The following is a 14886-nucleotide window of genomic DNA, read 5'->3' as shown; positions in this document are numbered from 1 at the left end:
AGAAACCATACGCCTCCATATAGTACCCACTGAAATAGGTCGAATCCTGTTATCGGGTTTTAAAAGCGGTGTAAGAGGAGCAGATGCAACAAACTCTACCAAAGTAGACGGACATCTCTCTCCTAACCATAAATTAACCACCGCAGTGATAGCACATATGAGGTCATTGGCAATAGCCGACCCTTCTCCACAAAGAGCATCCAGAATATGTTGCGCCCTCAAATCGTCCCTCCCACAAGAAGTTCCTTTAGGAAACGATTTAATGCAACCAAGGACACTATCAACATCCGCCACAAGAGGAGGCTCGGAAAAAGTCATGTTTGGCATAGCCAGGGGTTTCTTGTACGGGTGTTTAGCCTTTAAAGCCTTTGTGGTATCAGAATTATATGGTGCAACACCGGATGGTCACTTTACTGTCGCAGTAAAGTGACCATCCGCAACTTTTCGGAGACACTGTTTAATGTTATTGTTGAAAAAATCCCCCTCCTTTTGGATATCCATGTCACCTTGGCCTAAGGACCCCGAATCAGAACCATTTAACAGATTTTTAATTAACATGGTGATACCGTCAACTTTCCCCCATGTGGCTAAAGAACTTATTATTGAATGATGCTGCAAGGCTTTCCTATTCCCGGACCTTCTTTCGTGCCTATTTTTGAGTCTGAATACCTGTAAAGTATAACGAGGAAGAAGTAATAACCTAACAAAATGTCACAAATGAGACTATTAAAGTTAATATATAATGATTGCTGATGCATGCTTATAATTAGTTTTTAATTTTGATTGATGTGGTTTAACGAGTCTTGATTGTCATATACGTGATAGGTTCGCTTATTTCATTCGTTGGTTAATCTGATCAATTAACTTAAGACAATTCTAACATACTTGGTAATTGCTTAGTCAAAGTTCAAAGTTAAAATCTTGATCTTCCTTCATTATTGATTATTATCTTTGTTGCATGCAAGTAGTGGTGTGAGTCATTGTTTGATAGGTTGTTGTTCTATAGATAATAAATCTGCTTTGTTTATAATTTGTATCTTTGAAATTACCAAGTCATCAGGATATTAGATATTAATTTGCTTTACAGTTTAATAATAATTAATATCGTCTTTTATATTACTGATAAGATTTGTGTGGGATACTAAAGAGCTTCAGATAGGTGTTTGTTTCATGTTAGCACATCATCAAATTCATTGATTGCTCACTACTTGCGCATTAATTAGGTTCTGGCTGGAGGTTTAGCCTCTCGAGTATATCTATTTATTAATGAAATATGAAGAGGTATGTACCCGCCTCAACACCGAGCGAGGCGGGTCAACCCACAAGATATAGACAAGAGGCTTGAAATCAAGACATTATGAAGGCACAAAGCCAAAACCTATGCGCATGGCGCATATCACATATGCTCACGCATATCACATATGCTCATGCCTCACATGCTCAGGCATCATATGCCCAGGCACCACAGATGCTCAGGCATCACATATGCTCACGCATCACATATGCTCACGCATAACAAAAGCTCACGCATCACATATGCAAACGCATATCACATATGCGCGTGGCGCATCAGCGCGTGGCGCATATCACATGCTCGTGCATATCACATCTGCGCATGAAACATCTGCGCGTGAGAATAAAGAGAAGACCTCGCGCATCCTCAGGATTGGCGCATATCACACATGCACATAATCAACCTCGTCCTTATCCAAATCAGGATTAGGGCAACCTTGATTGTGCACGTCAGACAACCTTCCAGAAGGTATCTTTTTAAGGAATAAGAATATGCTGATGTTGACAACTGCCAATGAAAGGTGGACAACTCAGCATAACCCATGTGCTACCACGTGATTATAACCAATGAAAAAGCACCAGGTGTCCCCAAGGACACGTGGCGCAAAGCAATTGGAGGAGGCCAGCAAGGCCCTGATTAGGTCTGAGCCCAATCATTGGAAACCCTAGCACTATAAATACCACATCAACTCCACAAGGAGAGATCATCCAATATCATCCAATTACAGAGTATTCAGCTACATTAAGCAATACACTCCAAATTCCTTACTCTCATATTATTATCTTCTCCTACAAACACTTATTCTCACACCGGAGGGTTACCCCAAAGAGGACCCCTCTGTCCCTTTCTGAGGGGTAAGTTTACGGTGTTGTTCATTTTGTAGGTGGAAGAACCCAGATCCCAGAGAACATCGGTGAAATAGCATAATCACACCCGAGGAAAGTAGATCGTTCACCAGTGAGTCGATCCACGTTTCTTCAAAATATGTGCTATAACCGGAGCTTGTTTGGTATTAGTTTCAGTGTGTCAAACCATGTTGTCGGAATTAGTTAATAATCATGTTAGAAGAATTCAATACCCAATACCCACATGATTTTATTCATCAAATTAAAAACCCAAAAAATGATTTTTCAATTTACTAAATATTTATTTTTGTAGTTCCTTAACCAAATAGTTGTTATTAGTTAGGACCCGATAAAAGTTCAGTATTGAGAGCAGACGTACGTGTCAAGGAATTCGATATCTGAACTTGCTACATTGTGCTGCTACACGATCAACGTTGTGTGAAACTTATTTAGTATTCCCCATTTATAAACCGAATTTGTTATTTGTTTTATTAGTTAATTCTAATATACTTTTTGACACATCACATACGATCATCTATATATAGGTAGAGGACACAATTCGTAATTCACTCTAATTTATCTTCGATCTTATCCAAATTTAATTAAAGTATTAAACTAAAGTAATCATGTCACCAAAATTACCAACAATAATGATACTTTATTACATTACTTTGTAATAACACTTTCCTTTTATCCTTAACAATAAATTTTTTTCATCTAATAAATCACACATTTATGAGTTAATAATATTATTCCAAATTGGGTTACACAAGTACCAACAAATAATGTTATTTCTTGAATTTTAGCAACAAAAGCGCTTTTGAAAAAGTATAAAATAATAACAAATACAGAAGGAATAGAATAAATACATGTGACAGCAATATAAATATACATATACATGACATTCAAGATAACCTAATAAATAAGCTGAACAATATATTCAGTTTGTCATACCCCTGTCTGACTTTATCAATGTCAAACCTGCTATTGTCGTCTTCTTCTTCTTCTTCATCTATTATTACAACAAAACGTCTCAATAGAACCTGTTCATTCAACCTCCACAACAACAACAATGGCGGCGGGTTGACCAATTTGGCACGTGCTTATTCCAGTGAACACGCGTCCGGTTCGGTATCCAAAACGACGTCGTTCGCGCAGGTGATGATTAGATTAGGTTTGATTAAGTTATTGGTTGTATAACATAATATAATATATTGTTTAACTGATTGATTATTATGGTGGTGGTGGTGGTAGTTGATTGAATCGTTGATCGAAAGAAGGGATTTGACGGAGGATGAAGCAGAGGAGTCGTTGGATTACCTGCTGCGGGATGCGAATGAGGCGTTAATAAGTGCGTTTCTTGTGCTTTTGAGAGCCAAAGGTGAAACTTATGAAGAAGTAAGTAATAAGTATTGTTTTTCCCCAAATTATGTTGTTCATTTGATTGATTTAGGTTTTGATTTACGAAAAGTCAACGTATACTCGGTTTTGACCTAAAATGGAAACTTTGGGAAATTAGCATTCAATTGAGTGGTTTGTTTTGATTTGATGATTGCGGCCTTGATGCTATATAATTTTGTGTAATTTGATTAAAGCTCTTGATTAGGGGTGCAAACGAGCCAAGCCTATAAGTAAGCTCATTTAGTAGACGAGCCCAAGAATCAGCTTCATTTATCGAGCTCGAGCGGCTAGCGAGCCTAAACGAGCTTGTCGTTTATATATATATAATAGTTATTAATTAATACGTATAATGTTATGAAAAAAATAACTAAATATAATGTGTATATATATATATATATTTATTTATGGGTTTGGATCAAATACAAATTAAATTAACATGCTAACTGTGAGAATCAAGTAGTGTAATTATATATACAACATAGTGTAATTACAGCCTAGTGTAATTGCACTACTTGTATATATAATTACACTACTTGATTCTCACAGTTAGCATGTTAACTTAATTTGTACGCTAACTTTCCCCTTTATTTTTGTATACACACACACACACACACACTATGTTATATATAAAATTATAATTGAAAAAAAATATAAAAATAATTATAAATATATAAAGTTAATTATTAAGTAGTAAACAAGCCGAGCTCGACCTTAAAAAATTATTCACGAGCTTTAGAAATAGAGATTGAAATGAGCCGAGCTCGAGCTCAAGTCAGCTCGTTTGCACCCCTAGTCTTGATTGTTGTTGATCTCATCTATCATAAGTGTATTGTTTGATCATGAAAAGTCAACTTATGCCCAATTTTGAATCCCTTTAGTAATACTAATATCAAATTTATCATATTTACCATGGATGCGAGAGCATAGATGATATGTTGTATCTTCTTGTGTATATTTGGAGTGTTGTGTTGGATAATCAATGTGTATTCAATGCCAAAATTGATGATAGTTTGACTTAAGCAATTAGTAATGCAATGAGTTATGGCTAATTTGTTTATGTTTATTTTGAATTTTTGATGATTGAAATTGTTGTTGCTAGTATTGTTATGAGTTTTAACATACCACTCTTTCTAGCTTTTGATTTTATTATTTTACCAAAATGTAGTGTTTGGCCATAAAATTTCAGCATATACCCAAGATAAACTTGGTAAATGATTGTATATTGATTGTATGTTCAATTGAGATACAATATGGTCCTATATATAGATCTATACAAGACATCATTAGGGCCGGCTATTAGTGTCTAGGGATTGGCCCATGTTATACAAGTGATATCGATCAATACTCCCCCTCAAGCTAAGGCCGGGGACCAATTCTTAGCTTGGACTTCAAAAAGAGAAAACGTTCTGATGGTAGTGGCTTTGTGAAAATGTCAGCAATCTGATCATGTGTGGAAATAAACTGAACAAATAACTTCCTTTGAGCAACCTTCTCTCGAACAAAATGAAAGTCTACTTCCACATGCTTTGTTCTGGCATGGAAGACTGGATTGGCAGATAGGTATGTGGCTCCTAGATTATCACACCATAGGATTGGAGCAATCTGCATTGGGACACGTAGTTCTCTCAACAATGTTTCAAGCCAAGTTAATTCAGCAACCGTGTCAGCCAAGGCCTTGTATTCAGATTCCGTGGATGACCGAGATACAGTTTTTTGTTTTCTAGCTGACCATGAGATTAGATTCGACCCAAGATATATTGCATATCCCCCCGTGGATCGACGGTCATCCGGACACCCAGCCCAGTCGGCATCAGAAAATGCAGTTAAATTTTGAGCGTCTGTATAGGCATGTAGAACAGGAGAAGATCTGCTAGAGAGTAAAAGACCATGATCTGCTGTCCCGTGTAGATAGCGTAAGATACGTTTAACAGCGGACCAATGATTTTCAGTGGGGGAATGCATGAACTGACAAACTTTGTTAACCGCAAAGGTGATGTCAGGTCGTGATAGGGTGACATACTGTAATGCCCCAACCATTTGTCTATACTTAACAGGATCATCAAACGGAGAACTGTCACCAAGATGAAGAGAAGCATTGGTGGTGCAAGGTGACGGCACCGGTTTGGATTGTGATAATTTTGCACGTTCCAACAATTCAGTAATGTATTTCCTTTGAGAAAGGATGATATCAGACCCTGATCGGACCACTTCAATGCCCAAAAAATAAGATAGAGAACCCATATCTTGTATAGCAAATGATTGACTAAGACGGTGCACAATGTGATCAATGGCCTGGGTGTTATTGCCTGTCAAAATAATGTCATCAACATATACCAGCATATATAGTATCGTCCCATTTTGTGAATATATAAATAAAGACGGATCGGTTTTAGATCCCTTGAAACCGAGAGCAATCAAGGCAGAAGAGAGACGTTCGAACCATGCTCTAGGTGCCTGTTTGAGACCATACAAGGATTTATGTAATAGACACACGTGATTCGGTTTACCGGGGTCGATGAATCCTTGTGGTTGTTTCAGATAGACTGTTTCTTTTAGATCCCATGTAAAAATGCATTTTGAACATCAAGTTGTCGGAGAGTCCACCGGTTTGTAACGGCTAAGGAAAGAACAACTCTGATGGTGGTGGGTTTCACCACTGGGCTAAAGGTTTCAGTGTAGTCAATGCCAGCTTGCTGATGGAAACCTTTTGCAACTAGACGCGCCTTGTATCGCTTAACTGCCCCATGTTGATCGCGTTTTACTTTATAAACCCATTTGCAATCAACCACATTAGTGTTTGGAACACGGGGAACCAAAGACCATGTACCATTACGGAGAAGTGCGGAGTATTCATCCGCCATAGCCTTACGCCAGTGAGCCTCTTTATTGGCAACGGCAAAGGAGGTGGGTTCGATGTTAGGTGGACTAGTGGAGGTATGGTATGAGGTGGGATTAAAGTATTGGTTTTGTTTGGGGTTAGGTCTTAGGTTAGCTGGTCGTTGGCGAGGTGGAGTGGGTGGAGTAGGTACGGTGGGAGTGGCAGAAGGATATGTGGTGCTGGTCTGTTGTGATGATTGTGGTTGTTGAGATGGGGTAGAGTAACGGTCGAAGGCAGAGATTGGAGTGGTTTGTGGGGCTGTACGACGAGAATAGGTATTAGTGGGCTGAGTAGTGGTGGTTTGGTCTGGTTGTGAGGATGTATCATTGGTTGTGTGAGAGGTTGGAATTTGGGCTGAAGGTGATGGTATGGTATGGGCCGGTTCTGGTGAGATAGTGGTGGCAGATTCGGGTGGGTCGGTGTGGACTGGTTCTGGTGGAATGGTGTGTGCCGGTTGTGAAGTGGTATGGTCTGCTGGTGTATCAGTTGGCATAGGAAAGGGACCGGTTGGATAAGAGGAAACATAGGGATTGATAGGTGTAGGGGGTGACTGGTCGGTAGAATTAAGTAGAAAAGGGAAGGTGTTTTCATGGAACCGAACATGACGGGCAATGTAAATGCGTTCGGAGACGGGGTCAAAACAACGATAACCATGATGAGAAGTGTTATATCCAAGGAAAACACACGGTGAAGAGCGGAAATCCATTTTATGTGGATTATAAGGACGAAGATATGGAAAGCATTGGCAGCCAAAGACACGAAGGAAGGAGAAATCAGGTGGGTGTTTGAACAAGTGCTCGAAAGGAGATATTGTGGAGTTTGTGCGAGAAGGCATGCGATTTATCAAGTAGACGGCTGTTTCAAAGGCAAAATGCCAAAAACGTTGAGGGACGGAGGCCTGTGACATTAATGTTAGACCGGTTTCAACAACGTGCCGGTGACGTCGCTCAACAATACCGTTCTGTTCGCTAGTATGGGGACAAGAGAGACGATGAGTAATGCCTATTGTGGCAAAGAAAGAGGAGAGATTTCGGAATTCTCCTCCCCAATCAGACTGTACAGTTTTAAGTTTAGTAGAAAATTGTCGTTCAGCCATAGTCACAAATTGTTTAAAAACTGCAAAGACATCAGATTTGCGTTTCAAGGGAAACAACCACATGAATTTGGAGAAATGATCAACACATAATAGAAAATAATTGTGGCCATCAAAGGAAGGTACAGGGGCTGGCCCCCAAACATCACAAAATACTAAATCCAAAACACACGTACTTTTATAATCAGAAGATAATAAATGTAGTTTGGAAGATTTTCCAACTGAACATGGATTACAATGAAAATCAAAAGTCTTAGCAGAAACAGGTAAATGATATTTAGAAAGCATTGTCTTGAATAATTGAGAATGTGGATGTCCCAATCGTTGATGCCAGGTGGTTGTTGAAGCACGAGTTGTGGAAAAAGCAACTTTTGGAATTGGCTGGTTTATTGGAAGTTTAAGAGAGTAGAGTCCACCGTCACTTCGACCCGTGAGGAGGGTAATGTGTGTAGACTTGTCCTTCACAGAAAAAAAAGTAGCATGAAATTCAAAATAGACATGATTATCTTCACAGAATTTTTGTACAGAAAGAAGGTTTTTCTTGAGGGCGGGAACATGAAGAATGTTGTTCAGGTAAAAGGTTTTGTTAGGAGAGGAAAATTTTTTTGAACCAATATGTAGAATAGGGAGGGCCTTACCGTTACCAACTTGTAGGTTATCATCACCAAAGTAAGGCTCAGCGGAGTCAAACCCTGACATATCTAATGCTCCATGGCCATTGGAACCTGTGTCTGGAAGCCAGTTGGTGTAAGCTTGTGAGCGATGGTCTGCATAGTTAGCAGACGGTTGTCGTGACCGGATGGTAGATGGGTCTCTGTTTGGGCATTGAGATGGGACATGTCCTATCCCGCACCTGTTACAAGTTCCATACACAGTATTTTGATTAGATGCCCAACTAAACTGACCTGAGTTTCGAGTTCCCTGGCTGCGATTGTAGTTGTTGATGTTTCGACCACCACGGCCACCACGGGTACCACGGCCGCGTGAGTAATGTGACTGTCCAGCCCTGTTTGTATAAAAGGCTTGAGGTGTGGAGGTTTGTGAGGAACCCGGGGCTGGTTGAAGTTGAAAACCGAGACGGGCAACCATCTGCTGAATGGCCTGAACAGTGTCAGGAGGAGCCGAGGCAGAACTTGCTGCAGTGGCAGCCGTGAAGGCTTGTACAGGGGCAACTTCAGAGGTTGGTTTCCTGATTAGAAACTCATGGTCAGCAATGAGACTGGGAAGCTCAGAGAACACAGCCCGAAAGTCTCTGGCCAGGAGGCCTTGTTTGACTCCATTATACTCTTCACGAAGACCTGCAACAACTAACATAACAACATCTTTGTCAGGCATTGGATGTCCAATATTCGCAAGGGCATTTGCGTATTCTTGTGCCCGAGCGAGATATGCAGCAGAGGTTTCATCCCCTTTCATTTGAATTTTCAGTAGCTGCGTTTTCAGTGTGAATTCTCTTGAAGAAGTATGGGGGGCATAAGCACGTTCAAGAGTAAGCCACACATCACGGGAAGTATCACCTTGAACATGCTGAAAAGAAGCTTCTGAGATGGTTGAGGTGAGTATCATGAGGACGTGGGCATCATTAGATAACCAAGCTGTGTGGTTGGGATTAGGGATGGGAACAACAGCAGCAACATCCTTGTCTGATGTTCCCTGTGATGATGAAATTGTGGATGGAGGGCAGGGAATACTCCCATCAATATAACCGAAGAGTCCATTGGTAACAAGAAACGGCTTGATCATAGCCTTCCAATGTCCATAGTTTGTAGGAGACAAAGTGAAGGCAAACTTGTGAGAGTTGTGTGAGGTTTTCTCGGTAGTAGAGAAGGCTGCGAGGAGGGCCATTGTGTAGCCGAAAAGAAGGGATCAAGGCTTGGAAAAAGAAGAAATTGGCGGCTGATGAACAGTGACGATGAACAGTGTCACGGCTAGGGTTAGGTTGCAGGCAATTGTAATTGCTGGAAGGTGGCGGCTGATTAGGGTTAGGCTCTGATACCAAGATAAACTTGGTAAATGATTGTATATTGATTGTATGTTCAATTGAGATACAATATGGTCCTATATATAGATCTATACAAGACATCATTAGGGCCGGCTATTAGTGTCTAGGGATTGGCCCATGTTATACAAGTGATATCGATCAATAACCCAAGTATGACCCAAAAGTTTTTAACATAAGCATGTATCAAATTCATCATTGATGCAAGAATGTATTATCCCATATGTATGCTCAGAATGTTGTTTTGAATCAATAGGTATCTAATGCATCAAAGATTAAACAAAAAAAGTTTTTGATTTTTCTTTTACCGATTTATATGAATATTGTGAAATCTTAGAGTTATGAGTGTGCAGGTGGTGGGGTTAGCTAAGGCCATGCTTAAACACTGTAAAAAGGTAGAAGGGTTAGGTGACGCGGTGGACATTGTTGGGACAGGTGGTGATGGTGCAAACACTGTAAATATTTCAACCGGATCATCCATATTAGCAGCTGCTTGCGGAGCAAGAGTCGCAAAGGTCGCATTTTGTTTCGATTTTTAGTGAATTATAGCCAAATCTTGAAATGGATCAGTTTAGTTAATGGTTATCTTCAATGGGTCAAGCTAGTTAAGCTTAAAGGTTTGACTAAAATGGGGTTGGTTTGGTTTCTGGGTTATCTCTAACGGGCCAAACTTGTTAAGCTTAAAGCTTTAGGGATGCTAGTCAATTGGGTCGAACAAATCAAATGGGTTCATAGTCATCCAAAGTGGCAATTTTCTTAAAGTTGCCAATTTAATGAATACCTATAAATGGCTCGGTTTGGTTTGGTTTGGTTTGTGAGCTATCTTTAACGGGTCAAACTTGTTAAGCTTAAAGATTTAACTAAAACAGATACTAGTCAGTAGTCAAACGGGTTAATTGTCATCCAAAGTGTATTCAAATGGATAAAACCTTCAAAACAGTTTTGTTAATAAAAGTTCGCTTAATGTTGTAATAAGATAGTTTATGTTAGCGTATTTAACACACTAATTAGTTATAAAATCAAGAATTAGATGAAAGAAGTGTTTGTGGGTTGGCCCAAAATGACCTGACCCGCATGCCTGTTTCGTGATCTTCTTCTTTTCTTTTTTCGTTTTAATAATGGTTCAAATTACCTGTTGCAGCAAGGTAGCAGGTCAAGCTCATCTGCATGCAGAAGTGCTGATGTTTTAGAAGAATTGGGTGTTGCAATTGAACTAGACCCCGAGGTTTATCGGTTTCCTAAATATAGTACTTTATTTTATTTTTAAATCTTATGTTTTTTAAAACGAAATCAATTGTAGTTGTGCTATCACCATCAGGAGGCTTTTTTGACATTGCTAATAAAGTTATTGAATTGAATTAAAATAAACTGAAAGAGTAATAAATTTTTTGTGCCATCATTTTCATGATATTAAACATTGTACTTAGCAATAATGAACTGGTTTGACAAAAAATACCAAATATTAATTGCTCTTGTTTTGCATATGCTTAATAAGTTATTAATTTTTATGCAAATATATGTTTAATTCGTTATTTAATTGATTAGGGGGTGAAAAGGTGTGTGAACAAGGCAGGGATTGGTTTTATGATGGCACCTGTGTATCATCCCGCAATGCAAATTGTTAGGCCCGTGAGAAAGCAACTCAAAGTGAAAACCGTGTTCAACATCCTCGGTCCTATGTTAAATCCAGCACATGTTCCTTTTGCAGTTGTTGGTGTTTACAAGGAAGACCTAGTTAAGTCTCTTACTAATGACTCATAAAGGTTGGGTAATGGGTCAAAGCGGGTTTGGGTTAAAACGGGTCAAAACAAGTTGGGTAGACCTGCAAGCACCTTTTGTTCTTTTATTAAATATCTTTACAAACAAAGTGTGATAATTATGAAAACAAAAGTAATATAATATCAAGCGAAATTGCTGACATATCCATATCGTGAACAGCTAATTTGCTGTTATTTTTGTAATTTATGGTTTTTAATTGTATAACCTATTTTATTTTTGTTGCTGTTTAATTATTATGCCATGCTTTATGTTATCTGGTTATATGGTCACTATACTTTACATCTCGGGGAAAAGGTTTTTTGAGCCATTCAACCTGTTTGACTCATTCTTATTTATTATATTTTTATTTGACCCATTGGAGATAAAACAGAATTGAGATCAACCTATCATAAGTAATTTAACGAGTCTACGTTTGTCACTTTAAATGTTGCACAAAAGAGGACATTGTTTTTGCTGGTATAAGGAGAATTATAGCCTTTGATCACATATATTATTAACTTACATGTAATAAACTTTTTTTGCATAGGTTCATAAAATGGCAAAAGCACTTCAACGGTTTGGCATGAAAAGAGCACTAGTTGTACACTCTGAAGGCTTAGATGAAATGAGTCCCCTTGGTAAGATCTTTATTACATATATTTATTATATAAAGAAACGATGTAAAATGTTTGAAATGCCAATCGATCTTTCTTTTCTTGTTCTAATACGAAATAGCAGAGAAAAAAGGTAAATGGGTACTTTTACAAGGGTTTAACCAAAAAACCGAACTTTGTTAACCATTAGGACCAGGGATGAAGGAGAAAAAGGTTGGTGGGGACTAAAAGTAACTTTTAAACTTTAGGGACGAAATCCAAAACTTGGACTAAACCACACGGACCATCCTTGGAATTTACTCTTTTTTTTAATCTATCTATATTTACAGGGCCGGGACTTGTTCTTGATGTCACCCAAGGTTCCGTTGAGAAATTCTCGTTCGATCCATGTAAGTTTCCTGCCCAACTGAATTTTACATCATAAATATATATGATCTATAGAGTTGTTATATATTATATTTGATAAATACTTATGCTTTATAATGCCAATTGGTAACTTTGTTATACAATGTAGGCAATCAACATTTAGTACTATGGTGCCTACTTTAAATGGTCTTTGTGTTCATATTATATGTTCTTCCGTGTTGTAATGAACTTAATGTTTTTATTCAATAGTGGATTTTGGGATGACTTGCGCGGTGGTGATGCTAAATATAATGCAGAAGTGTTACGGCGAGTATTAACAGGAGAAAAAGGATCTATTGCTGATGCATTTGTGAGTTTGTTGTTACTAAAATTTAAACTATACAATTCTATTGATCATATGGCTCAAAGTTTGACCAGATTTGACCAAATATTGAGGACATTAGTTGCATTTATGTTCGTATATTTTATAGTCAGATGTCTAAAATCAATTAAAGCAAGTTATCTTTAGTATCCATGAATCAGATGTATTAAACAGGTTTTATTAGCTTTAGTTATAGAGGTAACTTAATTTTTCTTACTTTCTTCACAGCATAGGAATGAGGTTTTCTAAATGATTATAATCTTTGGTTCCTAAATTTTTTCATTTGAAAGTTTTTATCTTACCATTTCAGTGATGGTATGCTTCTTAATTACTGGTCAAAATTGGTACTTTTTAGTGCTTGTGGCACGTTGGATTGAGTTCAATAGACTTGCAAACATCTTTTATTCTTTTTTTTTTAATTCTATTAATAGTTAATATGTCAAGTGTGAATACAAAACATATTATATTAAAAATAGTTTATGATTTAGGAGGTCGTATGTATTGGAGATACACTTGAGATGGCTTTTAACCTGTTTGATATTTTTAACTAGTAATATCTATTTAAATTGTTCAACTTAACCTGTTTAACCTGTTTATAGGTAACCTTGGCTATTGTTTCTCTGAAGATACTAAGGAAATCAACTTCTTTTTGTGATACAACCACATTCATCTAAAAGAATGAATTTTGACTTTGACTGTCTGTTAACTAAAAAAAAAAAAAGTTTTTGCAAGGCAGTTTGACCGCCTGTTTCTCTTTAGATACCAAGGGAAATCAACTTATTTATAATAGATACCACATTCATCTAAAAGATCAACTTTTAACTTTTGGACTTTGATTCTGTTAACAAGAAATTTTTTTCAGGCACTGAATGCAGCTGCAGCCCTGTTGGTGAGCGGCCATGTAGATAGCCTAGGAGAGGGAGTGGCTGTGGCCCGTGAGACATTAGAATCTGGAAAAGCGATCTCAACCCTTGATTCATGGATAGATATCTCCAAAAACTCAATTGTAAGCCCATTGGTTTCTTTTTGAACGGCATAAATAACCACTGACTAGCAAGACAATAAGCACACTGGTTCTTTAAAGTTAGTAATTTTGGGCCGGGCTGCTGCATTGTGTAACAGGTCAAAATAAGTAAGTTTTGGTACATGTTGAAACATGTCGGACTTTCAATAAAGATGTTACTTTATTAATAAATTGATTTGGTAACTTTTGACGCGTTTGATAATATCATAAGTGAATAGGTCAAAATTACGACCTGTATAAATTAGTGTTTTCAGTATTAGTGACGAGTGGACCCTTGTTGTATTTGCAGAACGTTGAATTGGCAGCATGAATTTTAATAAATGAATTTTGAGGCTGAAGGTGGGAAATTGTGTAGATTTATTGCAGGCGATTTAGCAAGCAAAAAAGAGCCCCAAGTCAGTTTCTTGAATGTCTTTTTAGGGTTTATGATGTTTTAAGTTTATTGAATGTTTTCTTCTTGTATCCTACAAAGATTATAGAAAATTTTTTGGCTTTAATAAATCAACCAGGTTATCTGAATAACAAACTGATTTGTAATCCAACTTTTACCGGATCGAATCTGACATAATTAAAAAATCAAACCGAAGGCCGGACAGACACCGGCTGGGTTGGGCAGACCAAGTTCAGTTTTGTTATGCCCTAATTTTGGTATTTTGAGATGATTTTGTTGTGGGCTGCAAGCTCCAAGAGACTGGACTCCTTTTTTATGGGCTAACTATACACTAGTTTGTGACAAATATGGTTGGTGGTCCATTGATAAAGACAAAACCTTTAATACACCAAAGGGTTAGGACGCCGTCCCCGGATGACAAAAATTCGTTGTTGAAGACAAAATATATCATCATCAATTCACCTATATCATATAGCAGGCTGCGCATGGGGACTATCACACATCATGGATTACAACACGAAACTTATAGTTGAAAGTAACTATAAGTAAATTGGTCTCTTATTAGAATTTAGTTTTAAGATAAATTTTCTTCCCACTTCTGCTGGCTTCACCAATTTTCTTCTTGCATCTCTCTTTTTCTGGTTCCCCCCTCCCCTGGCTACCCAGTAACACAGAAATTGTGAAAAGTGACTCGGAAAGGAATTGAAGGGTTGGGGGGGGGGGGGGGGGGGGTTCTCTTATGGTGCCAGTTTTTCCCCTTGTGACTTCCCATTCCCCATTTGGTGCTCTTAGAGAAGAAGAAATGTGTTCAAAGTTGCTTCATATACCTTTAAAAGCTTATCGGCCTCGCGGGTTCTCAAAA

General features: G+C 38.0%; 1 pseudogene across 1 annotated transcript; it reads left to right on the top strand.

Moving 5' to 3' along the window:
- The first annotated feature begins 3111 nt into the window (after nucleotides 1-3111).
- LOC143535482 (anthranilate phosphoribosyltransferase, chloroplastic-like) lies at nucleotides 3112-14210 on the top strand (annotated as a pseudogene). The gene is made up of 10 exons (XR_013135722.1): nucleotides 3112-3297; nucleotides 3394-3537; nucleotides 9864-10025; nucleotides 10652-10735; nucleotides 11056-11244; nucleotides 11816-11906; nucleotides 12212-12271; nucleotides 12498-12597; nucleotides 13472-13615; nucleotides 13923-14210. The product of XR_013135722.1 is annotated as an anthranilate phosphoribosyltransferase, chloroplastic-like (transcript).
- The last annotated feature ends 676 nt before the right edge of the window (nucleotides 14211-14886 follow it).

Source organism: Bidens hawaiensis, unplaced genomic scaffold (assembly GCF_021521415.1).
Source record: "Bidens hawaiensis isolate Kalapana, Puna unplaced genomic scaffold, B.hawaiensis_p1.1 tig00010474_1, whole genome shotgun sequence".
NCBI lineage: Eukaryota > Viridiplantae > Streptophyta > Magnoliopsida > Asterales > Asteraceae > Bidens > Bidens hawaiensis.
Note: the sequence above shows the minus strand (reverse complement) of the source record. Positions and strands in the feature narration are given on the sequence as shown.